Raw genomic sequence first — 20,024 nt, 5'->3', positions numbered from 1 at the left:
TCCCCAGGCCATCTTGTGCTTTCCAGCACTAGTCTAGAACCAGGCTCCAGTTTCTCCAGGACACTGCATGATACGGATTTACCTATGTCTTAAACTATAAGGCATTCTCTCAGTAGTTGAAATGCATTTTATCTGTAAACAACTGACATGACATATTTCTCTTCTTAAAAACTGTGCCTCTGCTCCAGATAAATCAAGGTAAAAATAAATGAAGAGCTCAAGGTGATACCAGTCCCCTTTGTCTAAGTCCTGGTGTTGTGTGGATGAAGAGCAGCAGCCAATCGTGACAACAGGTGATACATCCAATGTAATAACCAAACTTGTTAACATTGTTCCATTTCTAAACCATCCTTAAAGAAAATCATATATGGGGTCACACCATCCTTGTGACAGTCCAGCAGAGCAATCATGCCGTCTGGATTTCTGTCTTCATCAGTAATGAACTGGTAGTTTTTGAAATTAGCAAAGATGTGCTTGATTTGTTCTGCAGTCCCTGTCATAAATGGTTTTACACCTTCTGGCCTCTGTTCTTCAAATTTGCCTTTGACTGACTTCATATAGTCTTTGATGTACTTCTTGGAGGCTTCTTTTGTGAAGCTAGTTTCCATCACTTGCAGGAAGCACAAATGATGGTTCATGATAATAGCAACGCTAGTGATTATGTGCTTTTGGCACCTTCATCCTTGGGGCCTTCAGTGGAGACATTTCCACCAAGAAGTGAGTCAACAGTGTTACCCTCTGTCTTACTAACCATCGCCCCCCCGCTGCCCCCAGGCACAGCCCATTGGCGATCTCCTGGATCTTGTAGATGTCAGAGAACATCTCCTCATGGCTAATGAGGTCCCCGGAGATGATTATGACTGCGGCTGGAGAGAGACTACAGTGGCACTAGCTTAGCAGGAGCCTGGAACCCTGAGTTAGCTTGGTGCAGCCAGAGCGGCACTCAGGGGAGGAGGTGGGGGACAGAGATAAATAATGCACCAGGACTTTTAAATGTTATCTGTATAAACTGATTAATAAATAACTTATTAAAAAGGTCAGGTGCAGAAGAGCTTATTAACATATATCTGTTAAGATGAGGTTTTTAATTCTTTTAAATGACAAATTAACAACAAAATAAAACATTTCAACTGTAAGAACACAATACGCATATGACATACTTGGGTTTGTATCCTTTAAAATATCGTTTGAACTTTTTAAACATGAGTTGAACTTAGCACTGGCTGTATAAATTAGATTTGTTAAGATTCAGCATCATCACACCCACGGACTTACTTCTTAATATAAGCAAAGCAAGTGGGAGAACAGGAAAGTCAGAGGTCCTCTGGAACCATCACTCAGGGAATGCTTACATTTAAACCTCAAAATCTGATGACTTCCAGATACTTCACACCCTAACTTTCCATGGCCCAGACTAGTTGATAATACAACAAGTTCAAAGGGAGGGAAAAGGCATCATATGCAAACACCATTGTTAAAACACATATTATCTGATATCCAGAACAGTATGGTGAGAAGAGAAAGGGCTTTAGGGTCAGATAAGCTAGCCTGAATCTTAGATTAGGTATGCTTAGGAACTGTGTTACCTGAAGCATGTCGCTATAATGGGTGAACTTCAGTTTCTTCAACTTACATAGTAAATAAACAACATTTACCTTATAAAGTGACTAAATATAGAGCTTATTTGCTAAAAGCTTCTGGCTTAGTAAGTAACCAATATATTTAGTTATTTTTCAAGCATGTGTTGATAGTACATAGTACATGACGGCTACTGGACAGCCTCAACTTACTTAAGGGTAAAATACATAGGAAATTAAAATTAGTCCCATATGAATTCCTATTTTCAAAATCCTTCACCTTTATTTACTCCCTTTAGAATACCTCTGATGTATTCAGTAAGATCAGCGCCTGGTTCAAAAATATCATACATGGCAATCCTCTTTCTGCTGCTTCCAGAATCTGATTTCTCACCTTGGGTCTGAATGGCACCTCAGACAGCAAGAGGGATAGCCACTTATCCTGAAACTCCTCAGTGAGTACTTCTGGCATGATCAAATTGAGTGCTTATTACACTCAAGTTGTTGAAACAAAACACTACCAGGAGTGGAATGGAAGAGCAAAATGGTAAACTAACTTATAGAAAATCACCACTCTACTGCCCCCACCCTCCCTTACCAAAAACAAAGAAAACCCCAAAACAAAAACCATCCTGGACAATCAGGAAACCAACCCAAGACACCATACAGTTTAACAGTCCAAGTGTGTTCACTTAGGATGAATAAGGATAGTTTAGTAACTTCCTTGAACCGGGCTTAACCACTGCACAGCTACTTCAGTTTCAGAGAAGAAACCAACAGACCCGGCCTGGAGTTAGCATTGCTTTGATACACAGAACGTGCACAGCAGTAGTTCCAGCCTGTCACCCGAGGCTCTATTCGTACAACAGACCTCACCTAGGTCACTGGCACCAGTGGCAGTCGATGCACGAGAACCCCTCTCCTTACGATTCTTATATACATCAGCATTCCTAATTGTTCTATCATTTCTAAGTCGATTTCATCACAAGCAGGAACATTTGTGTTGTTATTATTAATTCAGCTGTTTTCGGAAGGCGAGTATGGGACTCTGAGATACCACAAGGAAATAAGTATGTGTGTATATTCATATATATAAAAATTTCTTCTACATCTTTCATTCGGAAGAGTGTGCTTTACAAACCATTTTCTCAGCTTTGTCAATGAACCTTATTCCTCCTTTTCCCAAACAAAGATAATCATAACAAAGTTCTTTAAGAACTTTCCCCATACTCTCTTTGATGTAGAAACAGTCCAGCTGCAATTTATTCCCCCTTCCTTTTATCTCCTGGGAAAAGGAGAAGCTGGCTGATTTAAACAAGTCCTAACCTTCTTCACAGAGGGGGGAAAAAAAAGTGTCCTACAGGATGGAATGAGTGCTGGGAAAACCTATCTCTGAATGCTTATGCAAGCTTCTGTCTGGTTCTTCTCTGTGTCACATCTGATGTATTTATTATTAAGAAATCTATAGTATGCCAACATTTTTGGATTCACCAGAATAGACACATCTTCTTTACTGTGAATGTTTTAATGCAATTAGAAACTTAAAGAGATCTGTCCTCTGGAGGTCACTGCTTTCTTCACACAGATCATTACTACTTCTAAAGAGACAGTGGCTGAGAGCTGGACCAGACTTAATACAAGAAAAGCTGTCGAAAGGATAAAAACGGTTGCTTTATACGCTAGCACAATAAAGGGTGATGACATTTGGTGAGAATGTGAAAGCATTAGGCCAGGAGCCCTGGTGGCAATAAACATGAGCAATAGTAAAAAGCAATTATGTGTTAATCTTTTTTTCAGTTTTGTAATCATTTTCTCAATGATGCTTTATGGATATAACTTCATTTTGCTGTTTTAAATTTGTTTTATCTATAAGAGAAATGCATGTCCTGGATCATAAAGTCCAGTCAGTTCTAAAGGATAGAACATGAAGATGAAAGTTTACTACCTTCCACTTAGAGATATTTTCAAATAGTCTATTTCTAGGACTTGAGATAATTTCAAGAAGGATAAATGTTACCTGTGTACATCTAGCTGCTAATCTGTCAGTATTAAACATGAACTATCCTTCCATGAAAGTTGACACTTGGGGCACCTGGGTGGCTCAGTGGGTTAAGCCTCTGCCTTCGGCTTGGGTCATGATCTCAGGGTCCTGGGATCGAGCCCTGCATCAGGTTCTCTGCACAGCGGGGAGCCTGCTTCGCCTTCTCTCTGCCTGCCTCTCTGCCTACTTGTAATCTCTATCTGTCAAATAAATAAATAAATAAATAAATAAATAAATAAAATCTTTAAAAAAAAGTTGACACTTATAGTTCCATCCTTTCCTTCTATACTTCTAAATCTTTGCTAACAATATAAACTCCTATTTATTTCTATTTCTTACTCTATTATAACCCTTATATTTGTATAGAGCACACATAAATGTCTATTTCTTTACTCAAATATTTTTAAAGAGTGTGTTGCCTTATAAAAGCAGGGAAAGACAGGGAGGAAGTAGATTGGATTTATTTATTTTACAAACTCTTTATTAATATATTTGCTTACTTATTTGTTTTATTGTATACTCTCTTAATGAGACCTTCACTTTATGCCTAAGGCCCTCTAGCTACTTAATCATGTATTTGTTATAAAGAACCCATTTTAAAAAATATTTAATTTATTTATTTATTTGAGAGAGAGAGAGAGTGCATGCGACAGAGATAACAAGAGAAAGCATGAGCAGGGAGGAGAGGGAGAAGCAGGCCCCCCACTGAGCTGGGAGCCTGAGGCAGAACTCGATCCCATGACCCCGGGATCATGACCTGAGCTGGAGGCAGATGCTTAACTGACTGAGCCACCCAGGTGCCCCAAGAAACTATTTTTAAAAGGCATTTTTCTGAGAGTCTAAAGAATTTCTTTTTTTCTTTTGGAGAGAGAGTGCACTCGAGTGGGAGAAGGGAGTGGGCAGAGGGAGAGGGAGAGACTATCTTAAGCAGGCCCCATGCCCAGCATGGAATCTAACACAGGCATCAATCTCACGACCCTGAGATCATGACCTGAGCCTAAATCAAGAGTCAGATGCTTAATGGACTGAACCACCCAGGTGCTCCTGTCCAGAGAATTTCTATTTCAATTTACTCTAATTGCTTTTCATCTTAGAATTACCCTTACTTTTGTTCTTCTACGTTAGGCCATTTCTTAGATGTCTTGGACTCTTTAAAATAGCTATGATACCGCGTAAGTAAATGTACAGAAAAGGCCTATGAGAGGCACAATGTCTGAGCTCATGCATGTCCAAATTAAGTTTATTTTATCCTCATGCTTGATTGATCATTTGACTGATATTCTGTTTCTGTATTGTTTGTCCATTTGAGTCCATGTTTTTTTGTGGTGTCACTCTTCTCCCCTCTGATTGATCTTGGTCAACCATGTATATTGATCAGTGAAGAACTCTGTTATGTGACATTACTGACAGGGTGAGTATTCCCCCTAGCATTGTATTTTATAGTTATTCATATTTTCTTTTTAAATATCCTCCACTTTGAAATCTCATCAGTTTTCCAATTATTTCTTTTTCATATCAATTTATATGTTTATGACACGCTCGTTTTCATTATAAAATTTTGTAGAAACATCCATATTGCTTTTATAGATGATTAGACTGCATCTTCCTTTCCATTTCTACTGGGTCTACAGCCTGTTATCAATGTTCATCACTTCCTACAGTGATTTCAAAGCGACCTTTTTACTGGTCTTTTTGCCACCAACAAGCATCTATTTATTTCAAATCAGAAAACAGCCATTTCAGCAAATAATGCATTCAGTCTGCCATGTTCGTTCCTATAGTGAAATAAAGGGAGAAGATGAGAAACGCCATTTACTTTTCTCACATTACCTTAAATTTCTTTCAGATACCTTGAACTACATTAGTAAACACAGATCATTAAGGGATGTAGACCTGAGAAGAGCGTATCATTGCTTAAAGCATTTGCCTTTAGACATGGTTTCAAATGGGAAAGACTGGCTTTACAAATGACAATCAGTATATTGGGAAAGGTGCATTATAGCTGCGCAGCTAACCAACTGTTTTCCATAAGAAAGAGATAGAGAAGAACTAGGTGCTCAAGTAACTGCTTCAGTGCATTTGGTAGCCTCAGGAGGTGTTAAAATTACCAGTTAAGGGTGTTCCACTGGAACACTACACTACAGTATTCTGTAGAATACACTACAGTATTCTATTCAGGTCTATTTCCAAAGTAATTTTCAGATTTAGAAGTAGAATAACTCAATAAGAGTTGTTCTCACTGAGTCATTCTAGTTCCCCCTAAGCTTCCATATAAAGACGGGATTTGAGAAACAATGAATAAGATAATCCTTTCAAATCTTTCTCTTGATTGGAAGCAGTTCAATTTATTCCAAAGGCAGAGAACTGTGAAAGAAATTCTAAATTAAACATATTTAATATTTCTTGCTCCTGGGACCTCTAGAAGTATTTTGGGACTTTACATTTTGATATCTGGGAGAATATATCATGTTGTTTTAATCTCCCCAACATTTTTTACTCCTTCTTCTAATAATGACACTTCATTTCATTTGGGGAACTGATTCTCTCCCCCTTCTGCATCCCCTCTTGTCCCCGCTGTGTGGAGGGTTCCAGCTCTACAGCTTCTGATCCCTGCTCATAGGTTAGGTAAGAAACTGAGACTGATTCCTTCCACTTTGGGCCAGTGCTGCCTTGGGATCAGAATCTTTCCTTGGGATTTTTTTTATAAGTCTCCTTTGGTTAGAGATCTACATATATACGAACACAAAGCATGCCGGTGTGGGAGACTGAAAACAGTACTAAAAAAATCTGAGGTTAAAAGAGGCTGTGCTGGCAGTAAGTGGCCTCTAGGCTTCTCCCACTCTTGGAGTCTCTGCTTCTCCTGGTTTATTCCGGAACTTTCACTGCATGAATTATCTTAGTTTCCCACCACTACATACTATATGTTCTAAAACTGGTATGATTTTTAAATAAAAACTCCTTGTAACATAGGAATCATATTGTTAAGACATCTCATATGTCAAAAGACAGCTTGGTAGAGAAGAAGGTGCCTGAGTTTAGAATGCAGATGTACGAGGACTAGAATGCACACTGCCACCACACCACCTAAGCAGGCCACTTCTCTTCTACTTGATTGCCAGCTAAAAAATGTGCTAAGGCTTATCTTAAAGAACAGTACACTTCCAAGTACTTACACGTGAAGGATCTCAGTAACATCACCAAGTATCTATGTTCCAAGCACCATGGAAACAAATAACAAAAGGACAATTATTACCATAAAGATGATTAGAAAAAAAAATGGTTATAGTTCAGGAGTTAGGAGAATAAATGGTTTCAATATAATCAAAATGCTATGAGAAAATAAGTGAAGCACTTGATTTACACCTGGAGCTATGGAAATAGAATCTGAAGTGAATAGGTTAAGGAGTTTTCCAGGCAACAAATAGCATTAAAGGCACACACTGACACGAAGAACATTAGGACATGCGTGTGCACGTGCACACACACACACCCACATACGACACTCAGCTACTCTGGGCAAGAAAGAATGACTGGAAATCATGGGAAGAAATGGGAAATATGCCATTCATCAGCACTGAGGTTCCTATGTAGCTTCAGCACTTAGCTTCCTACTTACTATTCTTGGAATAGTTTTTTAGCCTTCAACTAGGATGTATAGATCTCAGTCCGCAAATCTAGTGCCAAAAAAAAAAAAAAAGTCCAACAAACAAATGAAAACTAAACCCAAACCACTGCATTATTTAAATTAACTTAATCTTGTCTAAGAATTCTCGTTTTGTTTGGCAGGTGGGAAATTAAATTTAATTCCCTAATTCCCAGTCCCTGCTCAGTCCCTTGTTTTCTTCAATCTGGGATATACTCCGGTGTGTCTGTCTGCAGGGTTTCTTCAGGCCCACCTGGCTCTACCTCTTTTTGCCTTGCCTCTCCTCTACTATGATGGGGCCATACTAATCTTTGGGGAGTCAATGTCCTGCAGTCCCACAATTTCCTCACAGCAATGCCAGTAAGTCTTCTTGCCATGGAAGCCCCAGAATCTCAACCCCTCATAGATTCCGAGAATCTCTTTTATATTCAGAAAAAACCTTTTATCTATTTTAAGTATGGAATCTTAGCCACATACTGAAGACTGCATTTGCAGAGAAGTGAATTTAGATCAAAGGAAAAGCCTCTGTCTGCAGTAGGTTTCATAATTCTCAGAGGATCAGGAAAAAGTAATGATTACAATACATTCCCAGCATTAAAAATTATTTTAATAAATATTTACTGAGAATCCAATATGTCCCAGGCATGCATCTACATGCTTAGATTCTAAAAGTAAAGACACAATAAACAAAGGAAAGAATACATTAAAAATGATAGAGTGTGTTAAAAAGGTGATAAGCATTATGATGAAAAATTGAGCAGGTTAAAGGGAGGTAGATGGGTGAATTTCATTTTTAAATAGGGTGGGCATGATAGGCATGAATGATTGAGATTTAAAGGAGGCAAGACCGTTAGCTATGAGGTTATCTGAGGAAAGAGCATTACAAGATAAAAAGGGTCTAAGTTGGGAAGAGCAGCAGTGTGTTTGAGGAACAGCAAGAAGTAATGGCTGAACTGAATAAGGAGAGACAGAGGAAGAATGAGATGACGTCAGAGAGGTACCAAGGGCCAGTTCACAAACCAGCTCTCAGGCCATTGGTGAAGGACAAAGTTTGAAGAACTATTTCTCATTGAAATAGGAAGCACTGAAGACTGTGGAGTATCTCTTAAATCTTTAAAAAAAACACATAGTTGGCAGAGTGCCCTTCCAACTTACAGAAAAGTATTTTTAAAGTTAACATAATAAAATTCAAATAAACCCTAAAGATTATAAAGCACCAAGTCTCTGTTTTCTAAACATAGAAGGTGATGAAATCATTTAACAGCACTTCTGAGTAACTTGAGAAAGGAAGCTGTATGTTGTCCCCAGATGAGATTTTCAAAGGGCCCACTGCAGGCTGAGCTCCTATCCTGAACAGCAACAGAGAGAGTCCTTAAGTTCTAGGTGCAGTTTACCTTTAACCTTTGGAATCAGCTGGCAAATACAGAGGAACCAGAGAATAAGCCAGCTACTTTGCTGGCTAAGAGTTATTACTGTTATACCTTACCATATATATTTAAGAATGTTGTGAGCAATATCATCAAAAATCATACAGTCGGATGTCAACCTCAAAGGGTCAGGAGTATTTTAAATATTTATAAAAGTAAGAATTAGATGACAATCTGGAAATTGTGCTCCACATGCATCTTTATTTTTAAATATGGGAAATGAGAAGTAACTATTGTTCAAAACAAGGCTTATGATTAGTGGTCGATACTTACTGCTTTGGGTTGTATCTGTATTTATGTGAAATACATAGAGAATATTATCAGCTGACTGTGAAATTGGTTTATGTAATTTTTACTTCTGCAATTTCTATAGAAACTGAGCTATAGCTTTGTTGTTACTACTGTTATTTCATTCCTAAAACTAAAAAGGTGAGACAGAACTTATGTCATTTTTGTCTAGCATTCATTTAGCATTTTTTCAAATATTGTTATTTAACAGTGTTTAAATTATCTGATCTCCAACTGAACTGTAAAGCGCTCAAAATAAGTGGTTCTAATAATTGTTTATATCACCTAGAGAAATTTAACAAAGCCTGGGACAAAGATGCTGGATAAATGTGTTAGTGTGACTTTTAATATCCATACTTAGACTTCAGAGATGTGTGAAATGTTGTTTTGCCTAGTACACTGTTATTTTTGGAGATAGTAGAAATCTGAAAAATCTACTACATATATTGGTAAATCTCTCCCCCTGTGAATCGTTCATGCCAAACAAAGGAGGCAAGATCATCTCACAGAGGGCAAAATCACAAAAGAAAAAGAAAGGTTAGTAAAAATCAAGAAAAATTAGTTCTTTCTTTTTAAATGGTATAAAAAAGGTCAAAGAAGTCTTTTAGACAGAAAAGGTAAAAGTAAGTCAAAGTACAGATACAAGCACCAAAAATAAAGAAAAGAGTGCAAGTCAGTCCTGTTTTGTTGTTGGACAGAAATTGTTCACTGTCACCTTTCCATGGCAACATTGAGATGAGTGGTTTCTGGAATCATAACGCTCTAAGGAATTCACCTTTTGCTTTGCAACCTAGTGGTGGTAAAAATGAGTTCCATTTTGTATTTAAAAACACAGTTTCTCTAATCTGTGTTTTTTGAAGATTTCTACCCCAAGGATGACAAGCATGAGCAGTGCTGCTCTAAACATGTATGTGATCTGGCATCTCACCCAGTTCTCTCTGGTCCTCTATGCACTTCCCTTTTCATTGTAGTTCCTTGACTCTATAGAAAGTTATGAAAGTTATGATGGCAGCGACCACAGTGGATAAAGTTCACAAAGAACCATGGTGGCCCCAGGTCACACAGGAAACGTGAAAAGGGATGATGTGATGAGCTAGCTATGTTACCGTTTAGAGGGAAGAAAGGCACCAGAAGAGTCCAAGCTGTTCTAACTTGCTGCTGTTTGAGTCTTCCCACAGCAGGGACCAGACCCTGCATGAGTGAGCCTTCAGATCATTTCAACCCCACTATCTGAGCCATCTGAGCACACACTGAGTGAAGCACAGACAAGCTTATCCTTTTCAAGCCCTGCACAGAGTACAAATTCACGAGGAAAGGAAATGCTGTGAAACCATTAAGTTTGGGGATGGTTTTTATGCAACACTAGGCAATGGAAACACAGGGAAACCATGATTTAAATGACTGTGGTCTTTGCTTTAGAAATAATGAAGGCCAAAAGACATTTGAAAACTTTTTTGAAGTGTTTAAAGACAAACTATCAGCCCAGAATTACATATCTAGGCAATACATTACTCAAGAATGACAAAGACACATTTAGGTAAAAGAAAATCAACAGAATCTGTTCACAGCAGAGTTAGGACTAGACTAGACTAGTCTATGTCTAGAAATAGTAAATATACTTTATCAGACTGCAAAAGAAATTCAGATCTTCAGCAACAAATAAAAAGCGTCAGAAATTTAGGCAAATTTGACTGTATAAGGTAAAAATTTCAGGATTTTTCTTTTGGAGATAAAATACCTTGGATAATTATACCATAAAGGATGATAGGGGTGGGGTAAATGAATTATAGAATTGCAGGATTTTTTTACATTTTACATGAAAGATTACAACATTACCTGTAATCAGACTGTGAAAATCAGAGAATTCATATGTTCCATGGAGGAGCCAATAAAAGTCATGTATGCTAAGAATCCAATAGAGAAAATAGAATTTTAAAAAATATATATACAAAACTAAGTGAGAATGGAATACAGAGAAAACAGAAGGGAGAAGCTAATTTAAAATGATGAATAATAAAATGTCAAACCTAAACATAAACATAGCTGCAATTATATTAAATGTGAATTAATTATTGATCTAATTAGAAGTAAAGATAGCCAGAATGGATATATTAAAAGACTTAATTCTACATTGTCAACATTTTCTTTAAACATAAAATCCCAGGTAAACCAAGTGTGTGTATGCGTGTATATATAAACAACACACAGTTGACCCTTGAACAATGCAGAGGTTAGGGGCACTGACCCCCACCATGCAGTTGAAAAATCCACATATAATTTTTGTTTCCCCAAAAACCTAGCTAGTAATAGCCTACTGTTGACTGGACACCATATTGATAACATAGACAGTCGATTAACACATGTTTTATATCTTATATGTACCCTATATTGTGTTCTTATAATAAAATAAACTAGAGAGAATGAAATGTTATTAAGAAAACCATAGAGTGCCTAGGTGGCTCAGTTGGTTAAGCAACTGACTTTGGCTCAGGTCATGATCCCAGTATCTTGGGATCAAGTCCCACATTGGGCTCTCTGCTCGGGGCAGGGAGTGGGGGTCTGCTTCTGCATCTCCCTCTGTGCCCTCTCCCTTCCTCCCTGTCTCTCAAGTAAATAAATAAAATCCTAAAAGAAAAAAGAAAAAGAAAATCATGCAGAAGAGAAAATACATTTATAGTATGATATTTTATTTATTCCAAAAAAAAAAAAAATCCACATGTAAGTGGACCCACACAGTTCAAACCAATCTTGTTATATATGTGCATACAGAGATAAAGAGAGAGATGCAATCAATCCTCATAATTCACTGATTCTGTATTTGTGAACTCTGCTTCTCACTAAATTTATTTGTAACTGTCAAATCAATACTTGCAATGCTTTCATGATCATTCATACATGCAGAGAATAGTGACAAATTTGAGTCGCCTTATGCTCCTGTTCCCTGTTGAGCTAAAAACACAGCGACTCTCTATCTTCTTATTTCAGCTCTCACACTATTAAGCTAAAGGGTAATAAAAATACAGCATATTTGAAGGAGCATTTGGGACACAAAATACGTTTAAATGATTATTTTAGAACAAAAGAAAATTCTAAAAGAAGTTTAAAGTGTTATTTTAGGCTGCTTGATAAAAAGAGAATAGTAACCTAAAAAAGTAGAAAATAAGATATAATAAAGATTATAGAAAGAAGGAATGAAAGGAAAAAAATAAATATATTAATAAATCTGAAAGCTGATTCTTGAACAGATCAATAGAACTGATATAACCCTGGTTAAAGAGATTAAGTTGAGAAAGAGTGAGAGAAAGATAAATTACCAAACCAAAAAAAGAGAAGTTATCACTATCGATCCTTCATACATTAAGTGGATAACAATAATCTATCATAAATAACACAGTTGATATCTTAAATAAAATGGGCAAATTCCTTGAAAAAGATAATTCCAAACATGACACAAATTAATCTTTGGCTTACACAATTTCAACTAAAATTCCAGTAGACTTTTTATAGAAATTAGCAACCTGATGCTAGCAATTTATAGACACATAAACAACCAAGAAAAGCCTGAGTAGTTTTGTAAAGGAGAACATAGTTAGAAGACATATTCCTTGACTTCTAAGACTCATTCCATACTTACAGTAATCAAGAGAATGTGATTTGATAAAATCAGGCATTTGGATAAATGGAATAAAATAGAGACCCTTGAAATGAGCCCATACTATAAGGTCACTTAATGACACAAAAGCAACTTAATGGGGAAAAAGGGAATAAAAAATAAACAAACTTTTAAAAGGTAAATAGAAGTAAAATAAAGTAAAAAAAAAATGCTATATCCATATAGAAGAATTCACAGGAAGAAATCTTTACAACCTTGCAGTAGTTATGGAATTTTTAGATGGGACACAAAAGCACATACCACAAAAGAAAAGATGATACACTAGAATTAATCAAAATTAAAATTTTTACCCTGAAGAAAGACAATGAAAGAAAATTAAGACATAATACACCAACTGAGAGAAGTTTTTGCAATATACATATAAGAAAAAGGACTTGGTTCCTTCAGGTACCACAACTCAACAAAAGGAACCAAATAAACAGACATAATACAAGAAATGTCATTACACAAAAGATGTTATATAAATAGCCAGTAAGTTTATGGAAAATTCTCAACATTATTTTTAACCAGGAAAGCACAAATTAAAGCTACAAAATGTTACTATATATGCAGTACAACAGATAAAATTAGAAAAACTGGCAATACCAAGTGCTGACAAAGTTGTGGAAGAGTATGATGCTACTGACCCCACTGAAAAGAGTGGCCACTTCTTTATGAAATGCTCTAACAAGTCCACACCTAGGTATTCATCCAAGAGATACAAAAAATGTAAACAAATATTTATAAAAGCTTTATTCACAATATCTCAACACTGGAAAGAACCCAAGTGTCTTCCAACAGGTGAAAGGCTAAAGCAAAATATGATATACCCAAACAATGGAAAAGTACTCAGAAATAAAAGCAATGGACCACAGATAGATTCACCAACATGAATAAGTCTCAAAATCATTATTCTTAGTGGAAAATTTCAGACAGGAAAGAATACATACTGTATGAATTCATATATGCGTACATACGATTCTTGAAGAGACAAATGTAATCTATAATGACAAAATGCAGATCAGTCTTTGCCTAGAGCCGAGGACAACAGGATTAATAGCTGTAAATAATCACAAGGGAACTTTGGGGATGACAGAAATACTCTATATCTGGACTGTGGTTTTTGTTTCACAGATACATACTTCTATGAAAATGGCTGCAGTTTGTTATTTGTAAATTATACAAAGTTGATTTTATATTTTATATATATACATACATAGTATACATACAATGAAATATCATGCAGTCTTAAAAAAAACAGAAATTTTGCCATACGCTACAGCATGAATGATCCTGGAGGACATTAAAGTGAAATAGGCCAATCACAAAAGAGACAAACACTGTATGATTCCACTTACAGGAAGTACTTAGTGTAGTAAAAATCATAAAGACAGAGAGTAAAATGGTGGTTGCCAGGAGCTGGGGGTAGGAAGACATGGGAAGTTATTGTTTAGTATGTAAACAGTTTTAATTTTTTTTTTAAGATTTTATTTATTTATTTGACAGAGAGAGATCACAGTAGACAGAGAGGCAAGCAGAGAGAGAGAGAGAGAGGGAAGCAGGCTCCCCGCCGAGCAGGGAGCCCGATGCAGGACTCGATCCCAGGACCCTGAGATCATGACCCGAGCCGAAGGCAGCGGCCCAACCCACTGAGCTACCCAGGTGCCCCAATTTTTTTTTTTTTTTTAATTTGACAGACAGAAAGCACTAGTAGGCAGAAAGGCAGGCAGAGAGAGAGAGGGGAAGCAGGCTCCCCTCCAAGGCAGAGAGCCCAGTGCGGGACTCGATCCCAGGATCACAATCTGAGCCAAAGGCAGTGGCTTAACACCCTGAGCCACCCAGGTGCCCAACAGTTTTAATTTTATAAGATGAAGAATTATGGAGACAATCATGGGTGCTAGCTGCACAATGTACTTAATGCCACAGAACTATGTATTACAGATGGTTAAGGTGATAAAATTCACATTATGTATATTTTACTAGAATAAAATTGGGGAAAACTATCATGTACAGCTACAGGTGCAAGGAATAAAATAATTACAACTGAATACTCATCAAAATGTTGCCCATTACTGCATTTTGGGGTATATTTCTGATGAGAGAATTTCTATTCTGTGCATCAATGAGAAGTGAATCTTCTGCTTACATTTTACACTTCTGGTTATTAACTACATAACTGATGGCTCCAGACATCTCAAGCCCTATTTCTTACTCACTACCTACATACTTCCTTTGTAGGCATGCTCAAACATTTTGATCCTACACCTTTTCAACTATGATACCTATTTTGTGAGTTGTGATAGATGAATATGGTATTTCTAGAAACGATGTCCACATGCAATGACTAACAATTATTTATTTACACAGGCACGTGATTATGAACACATAAGTATATCCTACTAAACCCAACCTAAAAATCCTCAACTTACCTTTGCCTTTGTCACAGTGACTTTTTGATACCACCAGACAGGAAGGGAAGTGAAAAAAAAGACATCATAGTGGGGAGGTAAAGCAACATCAGCTAATTATTGTTAAATATCCTAAATTTATAGTAATTATTACTATTGTTATTTTACAATTTTATAGCTATGTTAACTTACTTCCAGTTCCACTCAGAATTCCTCAGGATGAGACTCTGAATGTGATGGATCTTGAAGTTTAAGCTTCTTCAATTACCCTCCAAATACACTTCTGATCTTGTAAAATTAACAAGTATATCTATGCACCATAAGGACACGGAAGCCAAAATCCCTGGATTTTTTTTTTAAGATTTTATTTATTTATTTGACAGACAGAGATCACAAGCAGGCAGAAAGGCAGGCAGAGAGAGAGAGAAGGAAGCAGGTTCCCTGCTAAGCAGAAAGCCTGATGCAGGGCTCGATCCCAGGACCCCAGGACCATGACCTGAGCTGAAGGCAGAGGTTTTAGACCACTGAGCCACCCAGGCACCACACCAAAATCCATGGAATTTAAGAAAACTATGTGGCTATAGACAATGAAATTACTAGCAGCATCTATAATGGGCTACAAAGTAAAGTCCCTTCTTCCAATCTGTAAGTACCACATAGAACACTGACATCTGTGTGTGACTCTGTCTAGTGAAAATAATGGCATCCCAATAATTATAATATTTAATTTGTCCATTAACTAGAAAGTTGGGAATTACATTTAAGCTGACAAAATACTTCCATTCCAGACTCAGATTTGTAGCTGTAAATTGATACTCACAAAATAAGAAACGAAATGAGCATATTCCTTATCTCTGTGTTAATCAATACTGGAAATCCTGTCCCCTCTTTGTTGAACAATACTGAGAGTAAATGAAAGTAACCCACTTGTTTGCTCCAAGAAATGCCTTCTCTTGGAAGATGATGAGACTTGGAGCCAACTAAAACAGCGTACTTATCAAAACTTACCAAGAATTATTTTAAGATCTTTTCCTTACTGTGCTCTCCAATCTGAAGTTAGTATATCCTAACTTCTGTCTAATCCAAACTAGTCTCCTACCTTGTAAGACATGCCTAAAAACCATCTGGTCGTGACTCTGAAATACTATAATAGCCTCTCCTGACTTCCTTTTCTGAAACATGATCAAAGTTCCATTGAGGTGGTGTTTCCCCTTTCTGAAATAAATCTCATAAATTTGACTTTATTTGATCAACAGGTTTTTCATTTTGTTTTGTTCTCTGGTAGACTTTTTTTTTTTTTTTTGTAAGATTTTATTTATTTGTTTGACAGAGAGAGAGAGAGGTCACAGGAAGGCAGAGAGGTAGGCAGGTGGGGGGGAGCGTGGGGAAACAGGCTCTCTGCCAAACAGCGAGCCTGATGCAGGGCTCAATCCCAGGACCCTGAGATCATGACCTGAGCTGAAAGCAGAGGTTTAACCCACTGAGCCACCAAGGCACCCATCTGGTAGACTTTAAAAAGTTTATAGTTGACGCACACAAAAAAGGAAAACAGTAGAGAACTGACTGGTAGATAGCAGGCACTTGCAAAAAGTCCTCAAATTTAAGCAACTGTCTTTCTTATTGAGATATTTTGATCTACATCCTCTTACGGAATGAACTCAAATCAAAGATTTGGTCTGACTGAAATCGACATGTAAAGCGTATAAGGATTGCTTAATTAAGATTAGGACATTCGGACAAAAAGTATGGACAAGAGTGAACTTTGCACTTTTGTGATATCCAGAATTGCACCAGACACTCTTAGAAATGTAATAAATGCTTCTTGTGGTAACCCTTATTGAATAAAGGTAAGAAGATACAGGATATATTAATTTCTCTCTTTTTCCATTATTGATCATCTGCAAAAATTATCTTAATTATCTTTTTCCCCTTCATTATTATGATCCTAATGCTCTCCACCTTCTAATTATGATGAAAAGATAGTATGATATAATTATGGTTTTAAAATATTTCTCAACTCTGCAAGAATCATTAAAAAGGAGTCTATATTAAAACTGAATTATTATTAAAAAGTAATGTTTTCTACTCCCAAAATAATTAATGAAGACACTTCATGTTATCTATTTTCACTAAGATATAAATGCTAAGCACCAGAAAAAAAGAAATTAAAGCTATTTTAATTAAACATTAATTTTTCAGAACTGAAAAAAATTAGTATTGCCAGCTATTTGTAAACCCAAAGAATAGAATTCACAAACTGAAATTAACTGAAGGTCAATCATAAAATGAATCAGTTTTTAAATACTAATTAGTGTTTTACCATTGTATGAGAACATTGTGAATATAAAATTGAATAGTGAAGATTAAAAATAGAGGGTGTGGGTAGATTTAATAATTTATTCCTCCCACACTAATCAGGATTTCTGACTATTTCATTTCTCAAGCACAATTAAAATCTTTCCTTTATCTCCATTCTTTTTTCCCCCTTTGTGGATAGACTATTGACATAACTTTTAATTCATCTATGTTAATAACTAAGAGGAAATACTATATTAAATTAAGTAGTATTTTAAATTAAATTCAAAAGCTTTTTTTACTTGTTTACACATCACACTTTATTATTTTATGGCAATGGAATACTTTGTTCCAGAAAACAATGGGTTCTCCAAATACAGTCATTTTATTAGATTCATTGTTCCCCCAGAGCTTGTTCTCAGCATGACAACTGTATCTCTAGTTAAGGTCATTTGCATATATAAATGAAAAAAACTGATAGTGGTAATAATGGTGAGATTATTTTAATATAATATACTCCTTTAAGAAATCCCTCATTCATGTGGCCCAAATATGCTGACATCAGTCTCATGAAGCACAAATATAGTAGATACAGATAGAAACTTAATATGTAATTTAGGTACAGATAGAAACTTAATATGTGTATTGTTCTTTCCTGAAAATGATCAAAGATCAAAATTTTGGAGGAACTACAAATGTTTACGAAGGACAGAAAGTTTGGGAGAGAAGAGAAAATAAGTGTAAAGAAAGATTTTCTGATTTTTCCTCCTAGGATCATTTGAGTTGAAAGAACAATAATTTTGACCCAGGTTTCCCAGTTCCAGTGGTCTCTTTCCCTATTCCCCATTTCTTTACAATAGTTTTAGATTTACAGAAAACTGAGCAGATTGTACAGAGTTCCCCTGTAGCATATCCCTTCCTCCCCCCCACACAGTTTCCTGTATTATTAATATCTTACATTAATGTGGTATATTTGTTACAATTAAAGAACCAATATTGATACATTATTACAGTTTATCCAACTATCCAAAAATAAAGCATTCCTCTGAAACTTTTGGTAGGCTGAAATGAAATAAAGAAGCAATTACCATGTTGTAAAAGAAAAAAAATCCTCCTCAGATTTCTTTTAGTTAGTGAAAACAGTTACTAATGTAGTCTTTTGTAAAAGCTAAGTGGCACAAGCAACAGGGGAAATCTATATTAACTGAAGTCCATAGTTTACAATACTAAGTTTTGTCATTTGCACAGTTCATAGTATCATACATCCTACCATTAGAGTAGTATACAGAATAGATTATTAGTGTGCTAATAATCTTTGTGACTCATTTATTCATTTTCTGTCCTCTCAGTCCTTGTCAACCACTGATCAACCATCTTATTATCTTTAAAATTTGCTTAGACAAATGAAAATGAAAATACAACATATGAGGACTTGTGGGATGCAACAAAAGCTGTTCCAGAGGAATATTCATAGCAATAAACACCTACGTTAAGAAGCCATAAAAATTCCAATAAACAATGTAAATTTATGCCTTAAGGAACTAGAGAAAGGAAGGACAGACTGATCCCAAAGTTAGCAGAATAAAATAGTAAAGAACAGAGAAAAAAAAAAAAATGACATCAAGGACAGAAAAACAATAGAAAAGATTAACCAAACTAAGAGTTGGTTCTTTGAAAATAAAGTAAAATTGACAGACATTTAGCTAGAAAAATAAAAAAGAAGAAAAGAAAAGAAAGAAAGAAAGAAAAATAAAGAATGGAAATCAATAAAATTATAAATGAAAACAATACATTACCGCTGATAGCACAGAAATTCAAAGGTTCATAAGAGCTATCATGAACAACGACCTGCCAAAAAACTGGACAACCTAGATGAAATGAAAAAATTCTTAGAAACATACAACTCACAAAGACTAAATCAGAAAGAAATAGACAATCTTAGTAGACAAATACTAGTAAAGAGGTAAAGAGATAAAGTCAGTAATCAAAAATCTCCCAGCAAAGGGGCACCTAGGTGGGTTCAGTTGGTTAAGCATCTAACTCTTGATTTTGGCTCAGGTCATGAACTCTGTGTTGTGGGACTGAGCTCCACATCGGGCTCCAGGCTCGGGGTGGAGTATTCTTGTCCGTCTCCCTCCCCCAACTTACTCTCTCTTTCTCTCTCTCTCTCTCTAAAATAGAGAAATAAAAATCTTAAAAAAAAAAAAAAAGTAAGTCTCCCAGTGAAGAAAAGTCAAGGACCAGATGGCTCTACTGGTAAGTTTCACCAAGCATTTAAAGAAGAATTAACACCAATCTTTCTGAAACCCTTCCAAAAAATAAAAGAGAAGGAAATACTCCTAAACTCATTTTATGAGACCAGCATTGTCTTGATAACAAAATCAGAAAGGGACACTACTAGAAAAGAAAAGAATAGGTCAGTACTCCCTGATGAATATGGATGCACAAATTCTCAACAAAATACTAGCAAACTGAGTTCAGCAGTACAGTTAGAGGATCATACATTATAATCAAGTGAGATATATTCCTAGAAAGCAAGAATGGTTCAACATATGAAATTCAATCAATACGATACATCACATTGGTAGGATGAAACAAATGAATCATATGGTCAATGTAAGAAATACAAAAAAAGCATTTGACAAAAATCAACATCTATTCATAATAAACACTCTGAACAAATCAGGCTTAGA

The 20,024-nt window shown here is 36.1% G+C and overlaps 1 pseudogene; it reads right to left on the bottom strand.

Annotated features, from left to right (window-relative positions):
* Positions 1 to 323: 323 nt before the first annotated feature.
* On the bottom strand, positions 324 to 855 carry LOC122908575 (annotated as a pseudogene).
* Between the last annotated feature and the right edge of the window lie 19,169 nt (positions 856 to 20,024).

The sequence above is a fragment of the Neovison vison genome, chromosome 6 (assembly GCF_020171115.1).
Source record: "Neovison vison isolate M4711 chromosome 6, ASM_NN_V1, whole genome shotgun sequence".
Classification (NCBI taxonomy): Eukaryota; Metazoa; Chordata; class Mammalia; order Carnivora; family Mustelidae; genus Neogale; species Neogale vison.
The sequence above is the reverse complement of the archived record's forward strand: the minus strand, read 5'-3'. Positions and strand labels throughout refer to the sequence as shown.